The following is a 10,221-nucleotide window of genomic DNA, read 5'->3' as shown; positions in this document are numbered from 1 at the left end:
GAACACCCTACAACTTAACATTATCTGGGACGTTTGCGGGAAGGGCTTTGTAAGACAAAACTAGAAACCATGAAGAAAAAGATTGATCTTAAGATTCAGAACTTAGGGGAGCACCTGGGTGGCTCAGTCGGTTGAGCGTCTGACTCTTGATTTTGGCTCAGGTTGTGATCTCAGGGGCCCGGGATCAAGCCCCACGTCAGGTTCTGCGCTTAGCACGAGGTCTGCTTGTCCCTCTCCCTCTGTTCCTCCCCCAACTCGCGCTCTATCTCTAAAAAAAAAAAAAAAAAGAACCTAACCGGGAAAAAAAGCCACTAATGAGAACACTTTACAGCCCTTATAGCAAAGAAAGGATTACTTACAACGAACCCCAAAACAACCAGTGGACAAGCAGCAGCCTAGCGTGAAAGTGGGCGCCATCCCAGAACAGTCCGCAGTGAAGAGGAGAACGTGGAGCTAACGAGCTTCTGAGGTCACCTTCAGCCTCACCCAAATCAAGAACATGCCGCATGGGTTCCTGGTTTCCATCTGCCAAATCGGGAAACACTCCGACATCAGTAAAGAAGCGAATGGAGGGCAGGAGCTCTTCCCCGCTGCTGGGGCGCGCTCTGCACTGCTCAGAAAAGTGGAAAATGCAGACCGTCCCCCACGCAGGCCTTCCTCCCCCTGGGCGTCTAGACACCTCGGGCGCACACACCCGTAACAGTAGGAGCAAAAGACGGGCAGGTTTGGACCGAAGCCTGAAGAAAGACACTGATACACAACTCCAGTCACCCTGTGTTACGGTCTGAATGCTCGTGTGCCCCAGACTTCGTATGTTGACATCGTAACCCCCCGAGGTGATGGTGTTAGGCCGTGGGGCTTTTGGGAGGCAACTAGGCTGGGAGGGCGTGGGCCCCATGAATGGGGTTAGCGTTCTTACAAAAGCCCCCAGAGAGCCTCCTAAAGCCTTCCACCCACCGTGTGAGGACACAGTGAGAAGTCTGCGGCCCGGAAGACAGCCTCCCTGGGCCCTGCGGCTCCCTGATCTCAGACCCCCAGCCTGCAGAGAGGCGGGCAATGAACGTCTGCCGTTTCTGCGCCGCCGATCTGTGGCATGTTGTTCGAGCAGGGCCGACCGGCCAAGGCACCTCGGCCCCCGGAGCAGAGGAGGCCGTGCCTGTCACACATTTCCGGATGGAAACATGAGACCACTTCCCCCACCAGGCTTGTGTTCCAGGCCTGAGTGGGTCCTTCAGCCTAGTCTCAGCCCTTGATTCGATTTACCTTGTTAGCCAAATCCTGGAGTCTCCCCAAACCCCAGGCACTGGCAGGTACGCGAAAACCCTGTTTTCTGTTCTTCCTCACTGTAATAGCTTTATAGCTGTTTCTTTCGCTGTTGTCCTTTCTGTATCCTGAATTGTATCTGCTGCTACAAGTTCGGGGACATATCTGTTCTTCCTCCTTAGTGTTTTTGTTTTTTAAAGGTTTTTATTTATTTGAGAGAGTGTGTGGGTGTGAGCAGGGGGAAGGACAGAGGGAGAGGGGGAGAATCTCAAGCAGATGCCGCAGAGCAGGGAGCATGACACGGGGCTCAATCCCAGGACCCAGGGATCACGACCTGAGCCGAAATCAAGAGTCAGCTGCTTCACCGACTGAGCCACCCAGGAACCCCTTCCTCCTTAGTGTTAATCCACTTCCTACCCCCTGTTCCCACGGCCCCCTTGCCGTGGTAGGGGCTCCTAGCAGCCGTCAGCTGGGCGGTCAGAATCATCTCCTCAATGTCTGTGCCCCTAGTTCCTGCCCTCCCCGAAAACCAGCTCAGCCTGAGTCTCCCCAGCTCCCCACACGGCTCCTTCCCCCGGACCAGCCGATTGGCTATTGCGTTCATGCCGCGTCTGTTCCAGCCCCTCCTCCGCGGGCTCACTGCTTCACGCCCTTACGTTCAAGCTTCGCTGACAGGTTGTTTTAAGACGTGTGTGTGTGTGTGTGTGTGTGTGTGTGTGTGTGTGTGTGTGTTACTAGTAAATATTCTCGGCTACGCAGAATTTTCTTCATGCTCAACAGCGGGCCATGTGCACATCCCTTTCCTACCAAAGAGGTCACGGAAGCTATGCTTTTACTGGGTAAGATGTCTCCTTCCTTGGGGGCATTTTCAAAAGCCACCTACAGAATTCCATAAAATTCCACAAAAACGGGGGCCACAAGGATATTTTATGGCCATGCCTGTACAGCGCAGAAAAAGCCAAATCCCCCACAGCTGCAGGCCCTAGTTTTGTGGAGCAGAAAGCATCTCCTACCCGCATTACCTCATTTGGGCCTCACAGCCATGTGGGCTGACCGGGGCTCCCATGGAACTGGCGGGGGGGGTGGCATGGGGCTTCTTTAGTCCCAGTAGCCAGAAACAGGATTTCTCACTCAATTCACTCTTCCTGCACCTCCTGGGTCCACCTGTGCGGAGCAAGGGAGCGAGGCTGCTACCCTCTAGGGGTTTGGAACCAACCTGCAGGGATTCCCATCATGGTTCACCTCCCTCTGCATCTCCCAGCCCTTGTCACGTACAGGCGCGGCATATAGACAATACGCCCGAAAACAGGAGTGGGTGACAGACTGAGGAGAACCGTTAAGGAAATAATGCTTTCCTTCCTGCTCCATGTGATCGCCATGCAGCTGGTCAATGCCGGGCCCCTCGCGTGCGAGAGGTCGTGACCAAACCCCCACAGCAGGTGCGTGAAGCACGGGGCTGGCGGTGCTCGATCCCACGGGGGCCCAGCACAGAGAATCCTCGGTGCTGCCCGTTCAAGGCTGAACCGAATAATCCGCTGCTTCAAGATCCTTAACTTATCACGTGTTTTGTCAGATAGGACGACACTCACAGGTCCTGGGGATCAGAACGTGGACATATCTTTTGGGACCCACCATTCTGGAGGCAACCAAAAGCGTCGGCCAGAGTCATCTGCTCTGTGTGACCTTGGGACCAGGGATTTGCACTTGGTGTTCAAGCATTACTTCATGCTGCCGCTCATGCTCCTTTACCTCTAGAGTCCAGCTACCTCGTCTCTCAGATGAAGACAACACAACTGCCTACGGGTTTTGTAAGGACTCTAAGAGGCCGTGTGGAAGGTGTTTCAACAATATTGCAGCTGCCAGTTAGAGAAGGCATCACTGCCATTCTTGGACCTCCTGTTCTTGGGCTATTTGGAAATAGTAGGTTCTCGAAAAATATTTGTTACATTGAAGCCTTAGAAACATCCATAGCTCGAGGGCACCTGGATGGCTCAGTCAGTTAATCACCTGTCTTCAGCTCAGGTTATGATCCTGGAGTCCCAGGATCAAGCCCTGCATTAGGATCCTTGCTCAGTGGGGAGCCTGCTTCTCCCTGTGCCCCTCCCCCGGCTCGTGCACATGCACGCTCTCTCTTTCTAAAAATTAAATTTTAAAAAATCTTAAAAAAAAAAGAAACATCCATAGTTCTAATGCAACACATTACTCAGAAGGCAGCTGAAAAGTTGCAGAATTCCTGGTAAGCCAACTCTAACAAAGAGAAAACCACAAAACCTGCAGATGCTGTCCGCTAACGTCCACAAGCAACCCTGCATCAGAAAACACAGTAACAATCAAAATAACATCAACCTGATGCCTCTAGAAGGTTGATATGCCTCCAGGAGCAGGACTGGCAGAAGGAAGACATACCGCTCTTCAGGGTGTATATCTATATATGGCAGCAAACATGGTTTATGGGACAAGCAACTTGTAAGACATCTTACTTCACAACATGACAGAACAAAAATGCAAAGAAAAGAAAGTACTATTCTGATCAATACTAGAATACTAGAATCACAGTAAATGGCTGCATTCCTATCTACTGATTTGACCCGAGACAGTTCTGTTATTTTCATGGTAAAACATTTCTTTGACCGCAGTGCAAATGCTGTGAACGTTTACTTGAAAACTCTTGCAGAAGCAGCTCAGAAGAACCATTTGTATTTGTCAGATGCGATGGAGATTCTGCAGTTACCCACTGACTGTCCAGAGCGGCATCCTGACCCCACCTGGGGACCCCACATCTCCTCTGAGGCTACCAGCGGTCAGTTATTTATGTGTAACTTGTAGGGAAGTTTCCCCCAAAATTTCCCTGACCCCCAGATGACTTGCTGGGGCACTGTGTCCCCTTTTCCACCAACATCCTATTTCCAGATTCCCCACCCAACTGAGAAAAATATTAGTCAGTGCTTCTCTGGTTTATAATCATAATACTAAGATCTCTGATAAATTATAAAATGCCTCTTTCTCCTCCTTCTTCCATCCTTTCCCCTTATTCCCAGAATCTGTGAAGAGCTTTTATCAAAAACAGTTAACAGAAATGCAAATAAATGAAACAATGTTTAACATGTATCAATTCCATTTATTACTTTGAGAAATGAGGGATTAAAAAGTAAAAAAGCTGGGGGCGCCTGGGTGGCACAGCGGTTAAACGTCTGCCTTCAGCTCAGGGCGTGATCCCGGCGTTACAGGATCGAGCCCCACGTCAGGCTCCTCCACTGTGAGCCTGCTTCTTCCTCTCCCACTCCCCCTGCTTGTGTTCCCTCTCTCGCTGGCTGTCTCTCTGTCGAATAAATAAATAAAATCTTAAAAAAAAAAAAAGTAAAAAAGCTGGGGCGCCTGGGTGGCACAGTTGGTTAAGCATCTGACTCTTGGTTTCAGCTCAGGTCATGATCTCGGGGTGGTGGGATCGAGCCCTGTGTTGGGCTCCACACTCAGCTTGGAGTCTGCTTGAGAGTCTCTCTCCCTCTCCCTCTGCACTTCGCACTCTTTCACTCTCTCTCAAGTAAATAAAATCTTTAAAAAAAAAAAAAAAGTAAAGCTGAAAAGGTCAAATTCATCAAATAGAGAACGCAGACCTCATTCCTTGCCCTGGGTGTCCAGCCCCGCACTGACTGCACGCCGACTGTCATCCGGCGTGAGCTGTGGCGTCGAGTCATGGGAGTGGCGTGATGAGTGAAGAGAAGGATCATAATGGTTTTTGTCAGTAATGATGCTCTAGTCCCAAGAGGGGTCTCATTTATGAGAACTCATTGTTCATGTTCACTTACTGTTCCCATCACACGAGAATGCAGCAGTGGGAATGCTCGTTTATTTCACCAGAATTGTCAGTATTGTTCTGGAGATAAGTAAATGCTATCAACAAGTAAATGCTGAGTGAGGCCTATGGCTTTCTGTCTGCAGAGGAGACTCTAAAGGAAGATATTGATTTCTCGATGAACCAAACAGGACCCCTTGTCTTTGGCCCAGATGATGAATATCAACTGTTTTTCCTAGAAGCTGTGGGCTGCTGTCGTGACGGACCGCCAGTAAATGCTGTTAATCTTCCTCAGCAACAGTTCAGATAAAAACGATAAACGTAATTAAGCTCAATGTCACAGTCATTGCTATAAATTTGTATTTAGCCTATAGATATATGAAATGGACATAAATACATAAAAATAATGTATGCCATTTCAGTAGTTTCAAATAATATACATCTATAATAGGCTCATTATTTTTCATTTCAAAGCATTATAAAAATGTTCATGTTTGTCCTTACCAAATGCAATTGCATCATTATTTGTGTTATTAATATTGACTAGCTTTATTGCTATTTTACTTAATCCAGGAATGCCGGTGCGTTTGCTAAGGACCTGTGCAGAAGTTTCTCGTTAATTGTGCCACCTGGAGGCTGTGGCTTTCGGCGCTCTCGTGAGGGAATACCAGTGGGGGCATCTGACCACGGGAGCAAGTGCAGTGCTTGGCTTGACTGCATCCGTCTTTGAAGTGTTCTTGATTTGGCTCCTGTGGTTGCAACCCTGCAGACGCTTCTCAAGTGGGCTGCGGGACTCCTGCTATACAAAGGGCACCTGCAGACTGACTGAGTTTCGACGAGAGATTCAGGATTCCGGTGCGTACAGAGCTCTGCAGAATAGTTAAACAGGAGCCAAATACCTCATTATCCAGGTGACTTCAAACAGAAGCTCGTCCCCCAAGGAAACAGCAGGATGCGACTGCTCTCGTTTAAAGTCCATCAAGCCCCAGGTTCCACGTTTTCTCCCCTGTTGCGTCCCCTTCTCTCCATCACTACCTCTGACCCTCTCCTTCTCTTCTCTCTCATCTCCTCTCCTGTTCCTTTACCTCCTCGTCTTCTCCCTGTTCTCTCCTTAACAGACTATAACAAAGACTTATGTCAAGCCACAGACCCTCTTGACAAACATTTATGTTCCTTCTTGTCGATTGAAATCAGGAAAGCTCAATTTTGTGGGTCTCACTGGATCAGGAGAGGTGAGGATTCATCTCGCCAGTTGGAAGAAGCACAGAATTCCTGAAGTCAGCTAAGGGATCCAGAGCACCCCACGATGCCCTAATGCCAACACCAGGACCCCATCTCATTCTCAGACCAGCTCCTTAAATGTTTATTTTCTATTCAAAATAATAGAACCAGGGACTCGGTCTAGTTTTCTTAAGAGAAGCAATGCAGCTCTACCATCAAACATGTCAGGGGTGGGACTGGGGAAGGCTTCACATTGTTTCCATGTGGAAATGAAGTGATGGGGCCCTATGCCATCGGTGGGCTGGACCACAAGCTCAGGGGAGGGAAGCAGCTGCAGGTGGGGGTGGGAATGTCTGCCTGGTCACCACCGTCAGAGTCTGCACGCAGGAGTGCCCAGCAAAGCCCAGCTCATCTTCAGTCACCGCCTTGTCTCAGCCCTTGCAGGAGCCACTTCTCCGCCCAGCTCTGCCCAGCTCCTCCCTCCTTCCTACCCTGTCCTTGCACAGCCCTCATCCTCCTGTTCTTTCTGTACCTGGTGGTGGTTCTAGTCTCAGGCTGTACTGTCCTTTCTTCCCTCAGCCCTGTGCTCCCAAGGCTGCTCTCCCAGGCACAAACCCCACCCCACTGTCCTGCCCAACTCATCCCTACCCAGAAACCTGTGGCCCCACTTGCTTTCCCTCCAAAGCCCCCCACTCAGCCCATAACAGCCTGGGGATGGAGCTTGGATAAAAGATGCGCGGGCTGCCAATGAAGGAAGAGTAGTTGCTCCTTGGCTGAGGACACTGGGTTTCCTTCTCCAGGTAAGGGCAACCACTGAAAGCTTTTAAGAAACACACTGGTGTTGAAGATGATTCTGGCAGCCAAGGGAAGACTGGATTCAAGAGGCAAGACATTAAAAGAGGGGAGGCCCTTGCTCAGAGGCTGTGTGATGGTCATAAGAGGTGATGGAAATGGGGATACTGAGGCAGAAACAGAGCTGGGAGATTCTAGAAAGTAGAATTTATGAGGACTGGAACATAGTAGGAGATTAGCCAAAGACAGTCCTATGGTAATATTTCTCAAAATTCACTCCATGGATTTTATTAGATTTTCTATTTTATTTTTTTAAAAAATTGGTCAGATTTTGACCCGAATTATTGGTCAAATAATTTTGAAAAATGCTGAATGATATTTTAACTTTTAAACAAAGTTAAAAAAGACTTCTCGACTGCAGAACTTCTAAGGGCGTTTATGTGGCAGTTTATAATGGTCAGCATCTAAGGGAAAGTTAGAATGTAGAGTGTCAAATGTATTCGAGGATAGAACCTCTCCCAACAGATGCACACACACCAGCCCCCCCCACACACACAAAATATATACGTGTTTACAACTCGAGGAACAGTCACAAGGAACACGGTCTGGAAAGTACTACCTTAAAGTGTCTAATGTTACATTTGAGGAGAAGGATGGTGTCAGAGTTGGATATAAAAGTTGTAATACAAAGGTTAAAAGGTTTGGGGAGTACAATTTTAAGTTCAGTTTTGGAATTTGAAATGCCACTGATACACAGATATCCAGCATTGCGCCACAAATTCAGACCTCAGAAGAAAGGTCAGGGTTGGAGACACAGCTCTGGGACTGGTTAGCACAGAGATGATTCTCTAAAGACGGAAAATTAGAGACCCAGAAGGAGAGACCTGAACAGGGGAAGGAATGAAAATACTTGAAGACACAATAGCCAAAAACAATTCTGAATTTAGTGAAAAGCAACAGCCCGCAAATCCAAGAAGCTCAGGGAGAGACAAAAGTCCAAGAAAACTACGGATGGGGGGGCACCTGGTGGCTCAGTAGGTTAAGCAGTGGACTCTTGATTTCAGCTCAGGTCATGATCTCAGGTCACTGGATGGAGCCCCGAGTTGGGTTCACTGCTGGGGGCAGAGTCCGCTTGAGATTCTCCCTCCTTCTGTCCCTCCCCACCACTCTCTCTTTCTCTCTAAAGTAAGTAAATAAAATATTTTTTAAAAAGAAGCTACACCTGGGTATGTCAGGCTCAACTCGATGGAAACCAAGCAAAGGGAACGGTTTAAACTAGGCAGAGAAAAGAAGACACATTACAGGAGGGGAACACACACAACGAACGTGTACTGATAGAGATCTTAGCACTGTTCACTTGTCTGAGATGGGAGAAGTGACCGGAAGGGGATCCAGAACATTCTGGGGTAATGATTGCATAGATAATACGCAACTGTAAAACTCAAGAATTCTTACCAACTGCTCGTTCTGTATGTAAATGGTACCTCCGTGTAAAGGGGTAAGAGAGAAAGGGCAGGAAACAGCGGGTAAGCAAAGTGGTCGGAACTGGGGAGACCCAGCACTGGGCAGTTTCCCAGGTCGGCTGGGGCAGGGCTGGGGTCAAAGTCCAGCGGGAACCCGGGGCTCCACCTCAAGGACACATACACCTGCAGCGGCCCGGCAGCCGGAGGCTCACATCACAGAGTAGAGCGTGTCATAGTCACGGGGGCTCAGGTCCACGCCAGGCCACCCGAATCGGTGTCTGGGGCGTGGCCGGGCATCCCTGATTTTAGGATCTCCGGGGAATCAATGTACAATAGGTGTTAAGAACGTCTGAGCCAGACCAATGACCCCGAGGGTATTTCTCAAAACCACTGGATCATCAGAAGAGCTTTAGTGCTTTCTGAAACGGGAAGGCTTCCAGGGAGCCGAGGGTGGCGCCGCACGGTCTCCTGCGGCTGCTGAAACCTATCCGCACAACTTGGCCTGCGGCGGCGGAAACGGAGCCCAGCCGTGCGAGATCCAGGCGGGGCCGGGCGGCACGGCTTGCCCCGCCGAGGAAAACCCTACCTTGTCTCCTTCCGCCTCGGGCCGTGGTCCGGTGGTCCGCATGCTTGAGTTGGTTCCCGTGGCACCCGTCCAGTCTCTGCCTCCCTTGTCACATGGCCTCCTCTCTGTGTGTCCGAAGGACACCGTTACTGGATTTAGAGCCCATCTCTATCATCTAGGAGGGACACATCTCAAGATCCTTAACTTAATTGCACCTGCAGAAGAGTTCTTCCAAATAAAGTCACAATCTCAGGGTCCAGATATTAGAACACAGACATCTTTTTTGAGGGGTTAATCAAACATTACAGGGCCCAAGAATCTGTCATTTTTAATGGATTCCTTCCGTAATATGGATGAATTAGAAACAACTGGCCAAGGGCACGCCCACCACCGGCTCTACTGCCTTAGCAAGCTCTTTGTCTCTGGGTTTCCCTGTTGGTTTTGTCTCTCCAACTGGCCAGTCTTCTTCCTGGGGACAAGGACTTTGGCTGGGATTGCAGGAGCTCCCCATGGCGGGATGCACATCTCTGAGAGAGGCGGCCCAGGGTCTCTGTAGCTTCTCCAGAACGCCACCGGGTGGGTCCTACTCCCCCCACAGCCACCTGCTCAGGGGTCTGCGCCCCTCTGCTCACACCACGTCAGCGGTAATTGAATAAAAACCGGCGCGCAGAAGGTAACTCCGTTTCGGAAGGACATTTACCTGCCGCAGAGGTAAATTATTGCGCTACACCTGGTGAGAGCAAAACAAGTTGCCATGAACGCAGCTTCCGCGGAGCGCCGGGTACGCGGGAAGGGAAATTGCGCGCTGTGCGCCAGGAGAGGTTTCCAGAGCCACTTTCCGCCCGCTGAGCCTCGCTGAGCTCCAGGTGCTGGAAAAGCCACTCAGAGCCAAGGGTCAAAAAGTGATAGAGAGTGTGTAATGAACTATATAATTCACAAGTTACCCCCCAAAACCTCGACTTTAATAGAGCTGCCTCTTTTCTCGCCTGAAAACCATTTAAACACAGATGATACCAGTCCACAATTACCGTGCTGGACCAGGACGGAGACCACGAGAGAGGCTTGGTCAGAAACCACCAAAGATGGTTTGGTGACAGCCAGCGTCACCCATCTGCTCAAGGTTA

This window comes from Ursus americanus, chromosome 19, assembly GCF_024610735.1.
Source record: "Ursus americanus isolate L20-20 chromosome 19, mUrsAme1.1.p, whole genome shotgun sequence".
NCBI classification, from domain to species: Eukaryota; Metazoa; Chordata; class Mammalia; order Carnivora; family Ursidae; genus Ursus; species Ursus americanus.
The sequence above is the reverse complement of the archived record's forward strand: the minus strand, read 5'-3'. Positions refer to the sequence as shown.